Genomic DNA, 17,250 nt, shown 5'->3' on the forward strand with positions numbered 1-17,250 from the left:
TGGATTTTAGTAAGGCACTTGACAAGGTTCCACACAGTAGGCTTATTCAGAAAGTTATAAGGCATGGGATCCAGGGAAGTTTGGCCAGGTGGATTCAGAACTGGCTTGCCTGCAGAAGGCAGAGGGTTGTGGTGGAGGGAGTACATTCGGATTGGAGGGTTGTGACTAGTGGGGTCCCACAAGGATTGGTTCTGTGACCTCTAATTTTCGTGATTTTTATTAACGACCTGGATGTGGGGGTAGAAGGGTGGGTTGGCAAGTTTGCAGATGACACAAAGGTTGGTGGTGTTGTAGATAGTGTAGAGGATTGTCAAAGATTGCAGAGAGACATTGATAGGATGCAGGAGTGGGCTGAGAAGTGGCAGATGGAGTTCAACCCGGAGAAGTGTGAGGTGGTACACTTTGGAAGGACAAACTCCAAGGCAGAGTACAAAGTAAATGGCAGGATACTTGGTAGTGTGGAGAAGCAGAGGGATCTCGGGGTACATGTCCACAGATCCCTGAAAGTTGCCTCACAGGTGTATAGGGTAGTTAAGAAAGCTTATGGGGTGTTAGCTTTCATAAGTCGAGGGATAGAGTTTAGGAGTCGCGGAGTAATGATGCAGCTGTATAAAACTCTGGTTAGGCCACACTTGGAGTATTGTGTCCAGTTCCGGTCACCTCACTATAGGAAGGATGTGGAAGCATTGGAAAGGGTACAGAGGAGATTTACCAGGATGCTGCCTGGTTTAGAAAGTACGCATTATGATCAGAGATTAAGGGAGCTAGGGCTTTACTCTTTGGAGAGAAGGAGGATGAGTGGAGACATGATCGAGGTGTACAAGATAATAAGAGGAATAGATAGAGTGGATAGTCAGCGCTTCTTCCCCAGGGCACCACTGCTCAATACAAGAGGATATAGCTTTAAGGTAAGGGGTGGGAAGTTCAAGGGGGATATTAGAGGAAGGTTTTTTACTCGGAGAGTGGTTGGTGCGTGGAATGCACTGCCTGAGTCAGTGGTGGAGGAGATACACTAGTGAAGTTTAAGAGACTACTAGACAGGTATATGGAGGAATTTAAGGCGGGGGCATATATGGGAGGAAGGGTTTGAGGGTCGGCACAACATTGTGGGCCGAAGGGCCTGTACTGTGCTGTACTATTCTATGTTCTATGTTCTACAACAGGTGGGCTAATTTCAAACAATAGTGAGTGGACTAATTGTAAAAATCCCTATCGCATGGGATACAGTAACAGAGAAACCCACGGGTGGACAAATCACTGGGTCCCAATGGCCTGCATCTGTACCCAATGGTTTAAGGGAAGTAGCAGCAGAGATGGTGGACCCTTTGATTGCGAATGTTCAGAACTCGCAGAATTCCAGGATGGAAAACAAAGTTCAAAGAGGGAAGAAGACAAAATGTGGGGAACTACAGGCCAGGTAGTTGAACATCTGTGATTAGCAAGAGTTAATGATCAAAGAGGAAATAATTGATTATTGTTTAGGAAATCAAACCCAGTCAACATGATTTTCTGAATGGTAAATCATGTCTGACAAATTTGGTTGAATTTTTTTGAGAATGGGACAGGAGAGCTGTTAGAGGGGAAACTTAGATATAGTGCATTCAGATTTACAAAAGGCATTTTGACAGGATACCATGTAAGCGGCTGGTGTATAAGGTACTGGAGGAAGTCTGTTCGCATGAGAGTGTAAACCAGCTCTCACATAGAAAACAGTTGGAATAAATGGGTCCATTTCAGGCTGGAGGGATCTAACTACTGGAGTGCTCCAGAGTTCGGTCCTTGGCCTTCAGTTGTTAAATACTTACATTAGTGACAGGCAGGAGGAAATGAAATATAAGGTTTCCAAGTTTGCTGATGATGGGAAAATGAATGGAAGAGCATTTGTGATGAGGCCATTTTGATTTTTCAATGGGATATAGATAGATTTGGTGATTGGGTGAAAGTCTGAGAAATAGAGTTTAACAGATTCATAGAAAAGTACAGTATAGAAACAGGCCCTTCAGCCCATTTAGTCCAAGGTGAACCATTTAAACAGCCTACTCCTATCGACCATAGCCCTCCATACCCCTCCCATCCATGTACCTATTCAAACTTCTCTTGAATGTTGATATCAAAATCACATCCACCACTTGCACTGGCTGCTCATTCCACACTTTCACCACTCTCTGAGTGAAGAAGTTTCCCCTCATGTTCCCCTTAAATATTTCATCCTTAACCCATGACCTCCAGTTGTAGTCTCACCCAACCTCAGTGGAAAAAGCCTGCTTGTATTTACCCTACCTATACCCCTCAAAATTTTGTATACCTCTATAAAATCTCCCCTTAATCTTCTATGTTCGAGGGAACAAAGTTCTAACTTATTCAATCTTTCCTTATAACTCGGGTCCTCCAGTCCTGGGAACATCCTTGTAAATTTTCTCTGTACTTTTTCAACCTTATTTATATCTTTCCTGTAGGTAGGTGACCAAAACTGCACACAATACTCCAAATTAGGCCTCACCAATGCCTTATACAGCTTCAACGCTACATCCCAACTCTTGCACTCCATACTTTGATTTATGAGGGACAATGTGCCAAAAGCTTTCTTTAGCCAAAACCCTATCTACTTGTGACACCACTTTCAATAAACTATGTATTCCCAGATCCCTTTGTCCTACCACACTCCTCGGTGCCCTACCATTCACCGTTTAAGACCTAGCCTGGCTGGTCCTACCAAAGTGCAACACCTCGCGCTTGTCTGCATTAAGTTTCATCTGCCATTTTCAGCCCATTACCCAGCTGGTCCAGATCACACTGCAAACTTTGATAGTCTTCCTCGCTGTCCATTACACCCCCAATCTTGGTATCATCCACAAATTTGCTGATCCAGTTAACCAGGTTATCATCCAGATTGTTGATATAGATGACAAACATCAAAGGACCCTGTTGCACTCCACTAGTCACAGGCCTCCAGTCAGAGAGGCAACCATCTACCACCACTCTGAGCCTTTCTTAAACAGCAGAACAATATTAGCTCTCCTCCAATCCTTTGGCGCCTAAACTGTTGCTAAGGCTGATTTAAGTATCTCTGCTCAGGGCTCTGCAATTTCTGCACTTGCCTCCCACAGAGTCTGAGGAAACACCTTGTCAGGGCCTAGGCATTTGTCACGTTGATTTGCTCAAGACAGCAAATACCTCCTCCTCTGTAATCTGTATAGTGTCCATGACCTCGCTGCTGATTTGCCTCTCTTATATAGTCTCTGAGCCCGTCTCCTGAGTAAATACAGATGCAAAAAACATGTGTGGAAGCATGAGATCTTGCTCTTTAGCAAGTGGAATCAAAAGGTGCATTGTTATATAAATGAAGAGAGATGGCAAATGAGTGACGTTCCGAGGAATCGAGATGTTCTAATGCATGACTCATAAAATATTTGTAGGCACGTCCCCCAAATAGTTAAGTAGACAAACCATTTGTTAGCCTTTATTGCCAAAAGCCTTTGAAGGAACAGAATAGGGAGGGTTTGCTCCAGTTGTACTGGGTGTTGGTGAGACTACACCTGGAATACTGTGCAGTTTTCGTCCCTTAACTAAAAAAAAGATGCAGTGGCATTGGAGAGTCTGCAGTAAAGGAGAATCACCAGACTGGTGTCTGGGATGAGAGGGTTGGCCTAGTATAGGGTGGGGGGGGGGTGTGGGAGTTGTTGCTGGACAGTTTAGACTGTATTCCTTTACAGTTTTTTTCTGGAATGAGGGACTACCTGATTCAAACATGCAAAATCTTCAGAGGGTTTGACAGAGTAGATATTGGATATGTTTATTCGGGGGTGTATCACAAAAAAAGTGGATAGAACTGTTAAATAAGGAGCGAGTCATTTAAAACTGGGGTATCTGGAAATTTCTACCTTCAGGGTGATTGAAACTGGAATTTTCAGCCTCTGAGATTTGTGGAGACCAGGTCATTCGGTATATTTAAGGTTAAGATAGCTGAATATTTTAAAGATCAAGAAATCGATGATTATGGGGAAATGGCACAAGGGAGGAGTTGAGATCAGCATAGATTATAGTGAATTAGGTGGGGGAAAGCTTGAGGGAGCAAATGGCCTTCCCCTGCTCCTATATTCTTGTGTTCTGATGATCTGGTACTTCAGATTCAAAAGGGCCCCACATACATTCTTCATCCCTACGTCATTTTTAAGGAAATCAATTATGGAATCTCTAGTTTAATTCAGCTAAGTGAAGCTAATTAATTTCCTCACTATTTTTCAACTAATAAAATGTTTTCTTATGATTATTGTGCATTGTTGCTGGAGATGCATTGTGAAATGTCCATCTTATTAGATAACACATGCTTGGGACTCAGACAGCATTTTCTTAACTGCAGCCATTATACCAGATGCTCAGCCTGCGTACGCTGTGTGTTGCTGAAGGCAAGAAATCAAAAGAGCCAAATGGCCATCAGACATTAGCACATAAAACAGATGTCCTGCTTGCTGCCAATTTAAAACTGTCCTGAATTATTGCCATTTTGCTTGATGCAGTTTACAATTTTGATCTTTTTCAGTGTTTCCTGGAGCTTAGACACATGATGACTTGTCCTGCAGGGACCACTGCACCCACTGTGACTACCTGCTTTTGACAGGATTCTTTTAGCAGCTGCAGTGTCAGTAAAGCAGTTCTGTCAAGGTCAATCCCACTTTGATACGTATAGTAACGAACTAATGCACCAAGTATATCAGATGGAAATAAACCTCTTCCTGAAAATCCTTTTTTTACCTAATCTTAAATTAAACAGCAAGGCATAGTAGTTTTATACATCTTTAGGTTGTGAAGCAGTTGATTATTGAAAGACAATTCGATGTCTGCATTTTGTATTTTGTGGGATATAACACACTTCTCTGTAGTGTGCCATCGGAAAGAGGAATAATTTCATTTTCTTTGCAACTAACTTTCCCAACAATACACAACAGTCAGTTTGGATTGGCAACAACATCTCCTCCACAATCACCATCCGCACAGGTGCTCCACGAGGCTGTGTGCTTAGCCTCTGCTCTACTCGCTTTATACTTACGACGGTGAGGTTAAGCACAGATCCAATACAATATTTACATTTATTGATGACACCACTGTAGTTGGCTAAATCAGAAGTGGTGATGAAGTGGCATATAGAATGGAGATTGAAAATCTGGTTGAATGGTGCCACAACAACAACCTCCCACCCAATGTTAGCAAAAGCAAAGAGCTGATTATTGACTACAAGAGGAAGAAGCCAGAGATCCATGAGCCAGTCTTCATTACGGAATTGGAGGTAGAGATGGTCAGTAACTTTAAATTCCATGGTGTTAAGATATCAGAGGATCCATCTTGGGACCAACACGTAAGGGCCATCACAAAGAAGCCAAAACAGCCACTTTACTTTCTTAGAGATTTGTGCAGATCTGGCATGTTATCAAAAACTTTGACAGACTTCTATAGATGCTGACTGGTTTTATCACGGCCTGGTATGGAAACACCAATTCCCAAAAATAGAAAAGCCTCCAAAAAGTGGATACAGCCCAGTCCATCACAGGAAAGCCCTCCCCACCGCTGAGCACATCTACAAGGAGCACTGCCACAAGAAAGCAGCATCCATCATTGGTGATGGCCACCACACTCTCTTTTCACTGCTGCCATTGGGAAGGGGTACAGAAGCCTCAAGTCCCTCATCACCACTTCAGGAACAGTTATTACCCTTCAATCATCAGGCTCCTGAACCAGCATGGTAAATCCACTCACCTCAACTCTGAACTGATTCCATAGGTATATGGACTCACTTTCAAGGACTCTACAACTCATGTTCTCAGTATTTATTTATTAGGTTTTTTTTAGTATTTTCACAGATTCTCTTCTTTTGCACATTGGCTGTTTATCAGTCTTTGTGTGTCATTTTTGATTGCTTCTATTGTATTTCTTTGTTCTACTGTGAATGTCTGCAAGAAAATGAATCTCTGGGTAGTCTATGGTGTGATAGACGGACTTTGATAATGAATTTACTTTGAACTTCTCACACCTCACATTAACATGTATGAGGACGTGGGAGGAAAACCACCCTTTCTCTGGGGAAGTACTCACGAGTTTCGAAGTTCAAGGTACAAGTCTTGTCAAAGTATGTAAACATTAGACTACCTTGAGATTCTTCTTCTAATAGGCAGCCACAAAACAAAAAGAACGCATGTATATATATATATTAAAAAAGACAGTCTAACACTCAATGTGCAGAGAATGAAAACCACATCGTGCCCATAGAAAAAGACCCATAAAAAAATAAAATAACCCATAAAAAAGACTTTTGAACACCCAATGTGCAATGAAAAAAAAACATCATGCAAACAGCGACCACAAGCAAATAGTGACTTATTCAATCAGTCCCGGTGCTTAACTCTCCATCTGAACATCAGGTTCTGCCACTTTGAGCAGTGATCTGATGTGGCCTGTACTTGCTTCGGGCCTCAACACCCCGATCTCTTAAATCTGGCCCAGTGATTAATTCTCCGTCCGAACAACAGGTTCTGCTGCTTGGATACACCAGACTTCGCCGCCTCAATTCGGCCTATAAATCACTGTCCGTACATTGTGTTTAGTAGCATCGACACGCTCTAGGGCCTGGACTCCGCAGCTTTGACTCGGCCTGTGCCCGACCTTTCACGCTCTTCCATACTCTCGGTGATGGGCCCGCCGCCTCACCTTGCCTGGGCTCTGCCACATCGAATTGCCTCCAAGTCCAAAGGGAAGTTACAGACTATTAATTACGATGATCATTTGCTAGAAAAAGAGTTCAATCCTTTTGTGAGATATTTCCATATCTGAGAGGCATAGATAGAGTGGACAGCCATTGTGTTTTTACCAAGAGCAGCAATGGCCAATACCGGAAGTCATCTGTTTAAAGTGAGTGGAGAAAAGTTTTGAGGAGATGTCAGAGGACCATCGATCATTAAGGACCCTCATCAACCAAGACGCGCTCTTTGCTACCATTAAGGAGGAGGTTCAAGAGCCTGAAGACACACACTCAATGTTTCAGGAATAGCTTCTAGCCCTCCACCATCAAATTTCTGAATGGACAATGAACCCATGTATACTACCTCACTGTCTTTATTTTCATTTTTGCTCTCTTCTATACTATTTATTTACTTTAATTTTTTATATACGGTGGATTCTGGTTAATCGGGACACATCAGGACCAGTACATTTTGGCCCAATTAAGCATCTGCCCCAATTAGAAGAAATTTCATGGAAATTATTAAAGAGGTACAAAAGAGACAGACTACTGTTTAACTTAATAGCACATTATGTATTTAAATGAAATACAGAACTAATTAGAGCACTACCAATACTACTACAGTGCTATAAAACTGTGTATTAGTTCATAATGGTTATTGACGGTGGAATTTATGCAGTGTACACTGCTGTATTCTTTTGATTGACTGCAAATGTACAAAAATCAGTGCAGATAATGGACTGCCTTCATTGCCTTCCTGCATGAAGTAGTATTGTAATCCAGCAACATAAGTGATGCTTGGCAGATAGCTTTTAGTTTGGTCCAGTAGGGTAATTTTATCATTTACTATTTCTGCCCTCAATAAATAACTAGCAGAGCCATAACTGTGGTTGCTTTCCTCTTGGTGTTGGATGAATTCCTAGTATTTCAGATATCTGTGGATGCAGAGGACAGTTTAAACTTTTGTCAATTTACCACCCTAAAGATTCATTCTGTACCTAATATGCAATCTTTTCCATAGTATTCCAACTGAAAATATGATTCCACTGCATTTGATTTTCTATAAGAGGTGGGGCAGCTTCATGTTGAATCAGGACCCATTGTTGTGTGCGTGCACACAAGAGATTCTGCAGATGCTGGAAATCAGAAACAACTCACACACACACACAATGCTGGAGGAAACCAGTGGATCAGGCAGCATCAACTAGAGGAAATGAACAGCTGATGTTTTGGGCTGAGACCCTTCATCAGGACTGGAAAGGAAAGAGGTAGAAATCAGAATAAAAAGGTAAGCAGCATCTCCAGTCAAGTTGTACCAGTGCAGTTTTAGCACTGTCTTCTACCTGACAGTCTGGAAATTTGCCCAGAAGTGACCTATTCAGAGAAGTACAAGTCTTGCTAACCACCCCAATCAAGCTAATCATACAATCATTAGAAGCAGACAAGAGCTATTATTGATCGTACTTACAAGTGGGACTTGTGTGTCAAAGAGTCTGCTCCTCAATGACCAGTTTGGGTTGGCAAGGTGAGAGAGTCTGTCCTTTACAATTTGGCTGGAGGTACAGCTGAATCTGAAACATGGACAATTATCATTACAACTGGGACATTGTGTGGTTCCATGGCCTTTGCTCCATTAAGGTCTCACAGCCACTTCTTGATATCATTCAGACTGAATCAAACTGGCTGGAAAGTGGCAAGAAATCCGAGGCGGATCATCCACTACACATTTCTCACTGAAGTTTGCAAGATGCTTCAGTCTTGCCTTTGATCTCACTAGTTGGGTCCCACCATCATTAAGAATGGGGATAATTTTGGAATCACCTCCTGGCACCTGTTTTATTGTCCACCCATTATTTATGACTAAACCTAAGCAGAGTCTCAATCTGACCTTCTGTTTGAAAGATCATTTAGCGATATCTATTACACATTATCTATGATAAAATCCCAAGATCCTAGAGGTACATAAGGATGGCGATAGAGAGAATAGATCCCCTGAGAGATGGACAGACTGTGTGTGGAACTAAAGAAAATGGGAGAGATTTTTAATAAATATTTCTCTTCAGTTTTCATTGTAAGGAAAACAATGGAAATGAAGAAAATGAGGCAAATGAGTTGTGTTGTCTTGGACCGTATATTGAAATATTCAAAGTACATATATTATTAAAATATACAGTATATAACCCTGAGACTTGTATATGAATTGACAGGAAGGAGATGCTGGAGACCTTAAAGTGTATTAAGGTGGATAGGTCCCCAGGGCCTGACCTGGTGTATTCTTGTACCTTGTGGGAAGCTAGAGAAGAATTTATGGAGGCCCTTGCGGAGATTTTTGCTTCATCTCTTGCCATAGATGAGCTTCCAAGGACTGGAGACTGGCTAATGTAGCAGCATTATTTAAATTAGCAAATACAAGCCAGTGAATCTGACATTGGTTGTGGTTAAATTGCTGGAGGGGATTCTGAGAGATAGCATCTAGCAACATTTGGAGGGACAGAGTCTGATTTGGGACTGTGTGTGGGAAGTCATGTCTGACAAATCCCTTGACATTCTTTGAAGAAGTAGCCATTATGTGAGGGCATGGCAGTGGATCTTGTCGATGTGATTTTAGAAGGCCTTTAACAAAATACCTCATGGCCAGCTAGTCTGGAAAGTTATATTGCATGAGATCTAGAGGGAGGTAGTGGATTGGATTCATAATTGGCTCACTGCTAGGAAGCAGAGGGTGATAGTCAAGTGCTGTTTCTCAGTCTAGATGTCTGCATCTAGTGGTGTGCTACAGGGGTCAGTGTTGGGACCTTTCTTGTTTACAATTTATATAAATGATTTAATGTAAATGTACAAAGTCTGGTTAGTAAGTTCGCAGATAATACTAAAAATATTGTGGTATAGATAGCATAGATTATGAAAAATTACAGGGAGATCTTGATCAGTGAGATTTGTAGGCTCAGGACTGGCAAATGACTTTCAATCCAGTTAAATGTGAGGTTTGTATTTTGGAAGATCAAACCAGGGTGGGACTTATACAGTGTGTACTATTGCAAGGCCTTGAGGAGGTGGGGTATTATGGACCAGAGGAGTGCCTGTGATTAGTTCACTGAAAGTGGCATTTCAGCTAGACAGGGTGGTGGAGAAGGTGTTTGGAATGCTGGCCTTCACTGGTCAGGGCATTGAGTACAGGAGTTGGGAAGTTATATTGCAGTTGTATAAAACATTAGTCAATCCTCACTTGGAGCACTGTGTATAGTTTTGGTTAGTCTGTTGCAGGAATAGAACATAGAACATAGAATAGTACAGCACAGTACAGGCCCTTCGGCCCACAATGTTGTGCCGACCCTCAAACCATGCCTCCCATATAAGCCCCCACCTTAGATTCCTCCATATACCCATCTAGTAGTCTCTTAAACTTCACTAGTGTATCTGCCTCCACCACTGACTCAGGCAGTGCATTCCACACACCAACCACTCTCTGAGTAAAAAACCTTCCTCTAATATCCCCCTTGAACTTCCCACCCCTTACCTTAAAGCCATGTCCTCTTGTATTGAGCAGTGGTGCCCTGGGGAAGAGCGCTGGCTATCCACTCTATCGATTCCTCTTATTATCTTGTACACCTCTATCATGTCTCCACTCATCCTCCTTCTCTCCAAAGAGTAAAGCCCTAGCTCCCTTAATCTCTGATCATAATGCATACTCTCTAAACCAGGCAGCATCCTGGTAAATCTCCTCTGTACCCTTTCCAATGCTTCCACATCCTTCCTATAGTGAGGTGACCAGAACTGGACACAATACTCCAAGTGTGGCCTAACCAGAGTTATGTTATTAAACTAGAAAGAATGAAGATAAGACTTAGCGGGATGTTGCCTGGACGTCGATGCCTGAGTTACAAGGAGGGGATGTGAAGACCATAGTTTTATTCCCTGGAATGTAGAATATTTTGAGGGGTAGCCTGATAGAGATATGTAAGTGAATGGGGTATAGACAGGGTGAAAACACATGGGGCTACAAACAAGAGGGCATAGGTTTAAGGTCAGAGGTGAGAGACTTAAAAGGCCCATTAGGGCAGCTTCTTCGCACAAAGGGTGATGCATATTTGGAATGAGCTGCTTGAAATAGTGGTTGAGCCAGACACATTAGCAACTTTTAAAAGCCATGTGGATAGGTACATGGACAGGAGACGTTTAGAGTGGCCAAACATGGTAAGAGCTCACTGTTCAACTCAGTTACCCTGCACTAGTTGGGCCAAAAGGGCCTTTTCCATGCTGTGTGACTCTATAACTCTATGACAGAGGAGATCCCAGTATTACAGCAGTTCAGGTAATGAAATCTCACTTTCACAGAGTTTACAAATGCAACCAAAAAATCTGAGATATGGAATTAAAATTTGCTCTAATAAAATTCATCTGAATAAAGTAAATAAATAAATGGTTCCATCTCACATGGCCCCCATGTTACGGATGGCATAACACTCTTACAAAATTGTCCATATTGCAAATTTCTGTAAGGCAAATGATCTTTTTCCCCAATAAATCTCATGTTATAAGTGGAGAAGCACTTGCATGAGAAGTTTTTCCTTCAACAGAAATGCCCCTATGGGTGTGTGTAGTCTATCAGCAAGAGAATTCTAATTGTGTTGTGGGCAGAAAAGAAAGAATCGTTTAATTAACTGGAAATGGAGATTACATTGTTTGATAAAAAGTCATTGTACAAGTATCAAAAGAAGAGATTGTCTTGTCAATTTCCAAAGCAGATCCCTTAAGTGGTCTCCCATTGTGAACTGGTAGACTGCCATCATTGCCCTTAATAAACTAGTTCAGTTTTCTGTATGCATTTTGTGTTTATTTAATTCTTTTTCACTTAAATTCCATAAGAATGTATTTTTATTCCTTATCTCAAATTTTTGGTAGTGGTTCGCGAATTAGTTAAGGATGAATTTCCATTATCCAAACTGCCATAACATTGGGGTACACGAGAAAGGAAGAGAATGGCAAAGGTAAGTAATCTCTTAGAAGGTCAGAGAAGAGAAATTATCAACAAGAAAGTGGTAGAGATGTTAAAAAAGTATCCTGTATCTGACTTAAGTACAGCAAAAATAACAGATAAGTAGGAGGGTAAGGTAGATGCGAGCTTAAAAGAATATGCATTACTACAGAAAAGTAACACACAAATTAAAACTATGGGCTGACAAATCCCCTGGACTTCATGGCTTGCATCATGGAGTTCTAAAATAGGTACCTGTGGAGATAGTGAATCCCCAGATTGTGATCTTGTAAATGTCCTGGTTTCCAGAAAGCTTGTAGCAGATTCAAGATTCAAGTTTGTTTCATGTCATTTCCTGTACACGAGTGTAAAGGAGAACAAAATAATTGTTACTAGAAAAGAGCAACAGGAACATTACTGTTCAAGGAGCGAGGTAGAAAACATGGCCAGTTAGCACAACAGTTGTCAGGGAAAAGCCATCCTTTTAAGTGGTAACGGACAGCTACAAAAGCATAATTTCATTAAGCTGAGTAACATGGTTCTATGAAATGGAAATTGCATTTAATAACTTTATTGGAGTTCTTTGAGAATGAATCTGGCAGATTAGATAATGGAAATTAGTAGATATAGAGCATTATGGTTTCTAAAAGGCAGTTGATCAGGCATCTTATAAAGCCTATTGCAGACAATAAAGGCTGATGCAGATACATGGATGGAGAATTAGTCAATGCACAGAAGGCAATGGGTCGTAAAAAAATCAGGCAAGATCTAACTTATGACATGTTGCAGGGACTAGCCCTGCAGCCCCAACTAATTTCAAGTCCATATTAATGACTTAGATGAAAGGGACTGAGTGTTATGTGTCCAAGTTTGTTGATGATACAAAGGTGGTGCATAACTTAATTGTTAGGAGGCACAACATACCTTCAAAGAGTCATAACAGGTTAAGTAAAAGATGGCAGTTGCAATATAATGAGAGTAATTACAAAGTTTCCCATCATGGTAAGAAAAACCTAAACTAGATTATCTACTGGTCTTCATTTTAGAAGCGATGTTATGAAAGAATAAAGAAGTCTTGGTGAAACCATCCCAGAGACTAGTATGTTGTTAAGTAAAGAAGGAAGAACAAATGAGGTCCACAGACAGGAGTTAAGAAGAATGAGAGGTGATCTTATTTGAAGCACACAAAGGCTTAATTTGGTAGATGTTGAGAGGATAGCTCAGTCACATAGTCTATCTGTACTAAGAGGAAAGGTCAAGCCAGTGAAACACAACAAAGAAGATTATCTCTTCTCAGAGTGGTATAAGCGTTTTGACTTTTCCAAACAAGAGATGCTAACTGGGCAAAAAGGAAAATCAAAGGTTACATGGGTCAAGGAGGGAAGTGGAGCTGAGCAAAATGATCAGTTGCCACCTTATTGACTGAGTCATCGAGCTGTAGACCAGACTCAGCAGGCAGGCTCTCCAGCTCAGAACTTCCTTTGGCCGGAGAAAAATTCCTTCAGAAGAAGGGACAGAGTGGGGAAATAATTGAGGTTTCTAGAGATATGGGAGGTCTGGACAAATGGTATACAGGTTGGACCTATGGCAACGGCAGTGCGATTGATAATTACTATAAATTCAAAGACACATTGTACTCTTTTTGAAAAGTAACTAGATGAACACAGAAGGTACTGAAAGCTGGAAAATGGGATTGCTCTCCATAGCATATTTTCTGCTGCCGTGGACAAGAAAGGCCAAAAGGCTTTTGTGGCTTTATTCCATGTCCTGTCTCTCTCTCAATATTCTTTCATCCTACAATACTCGCTATCCCAGATTTCATCTAGTTCGGGTCTCTTGAACTTTTCTGATTTTAATTAGCTCACCATTGGTGGCCATGCCTTCACTTTCTTGGTCTTAAGCTCTGGAACTCCCTCCTGATGATGCATTGGAGTTGCTAAGAAATTAAACTAATTAAACATTATAGCTTATCTGCTGCAGGATTCAAACAGTATACACAACTGGGAATATGCAACACTATATAATCCACACAAAACCGGGCATACAGAAATACTTGCACCCCTATACCTTTTTTGGCACTGCAGTCAAGAATATTTCCACACTGTACTGTACCCATACAACAGGGAAAATTATCTCATGTAGGAATGGAAAAATACCATAATACATCATGCAGTAACAACTGAGAACATACAGTAGGAATATAACTTAGCCTTAAGATGGATGTACAATTGGATACAAGCTAACCCTCATAGTCACAAGGCAGGCTAGTCCTCAGTCTTCTCTCTTTTGTAGAAAGCAGCCCTAACTTGTTCAGTCTTTCCCAACTAGGTACAACCTCTCAGTTCTAGAATCATATGAGTAAAATAATTTTCTACCCTTTTCCCATGCCTGCATATCCTTCCCAACAATAAAGGGGCTGAGAATTGCTCTATGTGGCTGAAAGTTTATGGAAGTTTAACATCACTGCTTTCAACTTCTTCTCTCTGTAAATTAGATGACATAAGGACACCAGTGTGCCATTGTAGCAGTTAGTACAACGTTTTACAGTGCAGATGACCCATGTTCAATTCCTACCACTGTCTGTAAGGAACTTGAACGTTCTCCCCGTGACCACGCGGGTTTCCTCTGGGTGCTCTGGTTTCCTCCCACAGTCCAAAGATGTACCGGTCAGTAGGTTAATTGTCCATTGTAAATTGTCCTGTGATTAGGCTAGGGGTGAATCAAGGGATTGCTGGGCATCATGGTTTGAGGGGTTGGAAGGGCCTATTTCATGCTTTATCTCAATTAATAAAATATAGAAATAAATAGGTAGAGCTGCTGCCTCACAACCCCAAGGACCTTTCGATCTTGACATCCAGTGCTTTCTATGTGGAGTTTGCACGTTCTCCCTGTAATCTGGTGAGTTTTCAGTCTCTCACCATTTAACAGATATTCTGCCTTTGTCATGTTTACTAAAGTGAGTGACTTCACATCTTTCCGCATTATATTCCACCTGCCACGTTGTCATTCACTTTACCCATATCCTCTTGAAGCCTGTTTACAACCTTCCACTGTATTTACCCAATTTACTATTCACAAACAGTATGAAAATATGACAGTTGATGCCCCTCAATGAAATCATTGAGATAGATTGCGAATATCTGGTGATCCAGCACTGATCCCTATTGTACTCAACGAGTCACAGCCTGACAAGCCTGTTCAGTGCTTGTCCTTGCTTTCTCTCCAATAGCCAATTCTCAATCCATGTTAGTACATTACCTCCCAATTCCATGCACTCTTGCATTACATACAAACATAAGAAATAGGAGGAGGAGTAGGCCATCTGGTCCATCGAGCCTGCTCCGCCATTCAATAAGATCATAGCTGATCTGGCCATTGCAGAACAGTTGCCAATGTTGAAATCCACTACATCCATTGGATAGATAACTATTCTACCAGTCACATCCTCAAAGGACACCAACAAGAGTAGTCAAGCATAATTTGCCTTTCTCAGGTTAATACTCTTTAAATTTTTATATTGACATACAGCGCAGAATAGGCCTGCCTGGCCCCTTAAGCTGCATCACCCAGCAATGCCCCAATTTAATTCCAGCCTAATCACGGGACAATTTACAATGCAATTATTCACAGGAAGTTCAGTTACTACATCCATCCTTTTGAATTCTGGCCTTTTCCCTATCACTGATGTAAGCCAAACAGGTTGGTAGCTCCCTGTTTTCCCTCTCTTGCCTTTTTAAAGAATGGTTTCATATTTGCTGCCCCCAGCCCACACAAACAATTTCAGAATCAACAGAATTGGGGGAGATGTCCATTATCAATCTCATACTTACCATCTTCCCTTGTTTTATTTTTGACTAATGCAAGTGTCCCCAGAGTTAAGGCTCTTTGGGAAATGGAAATTCACTTTTTCTGTATTCATTTCCCAAAAATCTGATAATAGGATTGATGGTAGAGAAATTTGCTGTCAGGGGAATTACATATCATTTTTTGTTTTATTTTCAGCTTGTATTTCTTTACACATTAGGGTTTGCATTACAGAAACCTGAGTTGCATTACAGAAAATTGTGGTACATATTGTTTTCTGGGGACACAACACCCCTCCCCTGTAACATGGGCATTACCGATATTTAGTTCCTATAATGCTTATTTGTTCACAGTTCAAAGTAAATTTATTGTCAAAGTACATATATGTCACCATGTACAACCCTAAGATTCATTTTCTTATGGGTATACTCAATAAACCATAATAGAATAATCATAATAGAATCAATGAAAGACTGGACCAACTTGGGTGTTCAACCAGTGTACAAAAGATACAAACTGTGCAAATAATAAATAAATAAATACACAAACAAACAATAAATATCAAGAAGATGAGATGTAGAGTACTTGAAAGTGAGTTCATAGGTCATGGAAATGTTTTAATGATGGGGCAAGTGAAGTTGAGTGAAGCTATCCCCTTTGGTTCAAGAGCCTGATTGTTGAGGTCTAATAACTGTTCCTGAACCTGGTGATGTGAATCCTGAGGCTGCTGTGTCTTTTCCTGATGACAAGAGCATAAAGAGAACATGTCCTGGTTCGAGGGGTCCCTAATGATGGATGATATGTCACTGGTCACATGAGCTCTTCTATTTCCAACAGACATAAATTGTTCCTCTGCTATTTCCAATTCCCAGTATAAATCCTCCTGTGACTCTCTGGAAGGGGCCCACAGGTGCGCTCGCAAGTCTATTTCTTTTTACATACATTTAATTTGTCTAGGATACCCCCAGGATATCTTTACTCCTTTGACTGCTTTAGGTGACAGCCAAAGTTTCCATGGCCTCAGCCATCCAAATGAAATGCACTACCCCCTGCTTTAAGTAAGAACAGAAAATGCTGAAAATTCTCAGCAGGTCAGGCAACATCTGTGGAGAGAGAAACTGAGTTACTGCATCAGGTCATTGTTGTTTCAGAACCTGATAAAGGGTGAAGAGGCTGAAAGTTAGTCATTTCGCTCTCAATGGATGGTGCATGACCTCCATTCTTAATTTCCACATGGTATCTGTTCTGAACTCCACACGATCGGACCTCAGCCATCAGATCACTGTGTGACATCCACCTGGATGTCTTTTGGAATATGGAAATATATTAGAATAATCAGAACCATCTTTTATCACCCTATGTGCTCAGGCTTTCTCCCATATCCAAACACGTATAGGTTGGCGGGTTAACTGGGCACTGTAAATTGCCATAAGTGTGTAAATGAGTGGTAAATCTGGGGGAAAATTGAGAATGTAGGACTTTATTTAAATATTACTGTTAAACTACTGAAAATGGGTGGTTGTTGAGCATAACCGAACAGTTCACAAGATGGAAGTGCAGCCGTAAACAGCTTCCACACAGCACGATATTTATTTATTTAGCTATACAGCATGGAGTAGGCCCTCTGAGCTGAGCCGCCCCAGCAAACCCCTGATAAACCCAATTAATCTTAACCTAATCAAGGGACAATTTACAATGGCCAATTAACCTAAGCGGTACGTCTTTGGACTGTGGGAGGAAA

General features: G+C 41.2%; 1 protein-coding gene across 4 annotated transcripts in view; it reads right to left on the reverse strand.

Moving 5' to 3' along the window:
• Positions 1 to 17,250, reverse strand: part of LOC134340967 (G protein-activated inward rectifier potassium channel 4-like) — an 82,176-nt gene that overhangs the window by 54,160 nt on the left and 10,766 nt on the right. For 2 of the 4 annotated variants that reach the window (XM_063038624.1, XM_063038623.1), the window contains exons 2-3: positions 11,961 to 12,060; positions 8,199 to 8,301 (exon numbers count right to left, since the gene is read on the reverse strand). The exons of the other annotated variants lie outside the window; for them this stretch is intronic. The gene's annotated coding sequence lies outside the window, so the exon portion shown is untranslated. The remainder of the gene's footprint in view (positions 1 to 8,198; positions 8,302 to 11,960; positions 12,061 to 17,250) is intronic. 4 annotated transcript variants of the gene reach the window in all.

This window comes from Mobula hypostoma, chromosome X2 (assembly GCF_963921235.1).
Source record: "Mobula hypostoma chromosome X2, sMobHyp1.1, whole genome shotgun sequence".
NCBI classification, from domain to species: Eukaryota; Metazoa; Chordata; class Chondrichthyes; order Myliobatiformes; family Myliobatidae; genus Mobula; species Mobula hypostoma.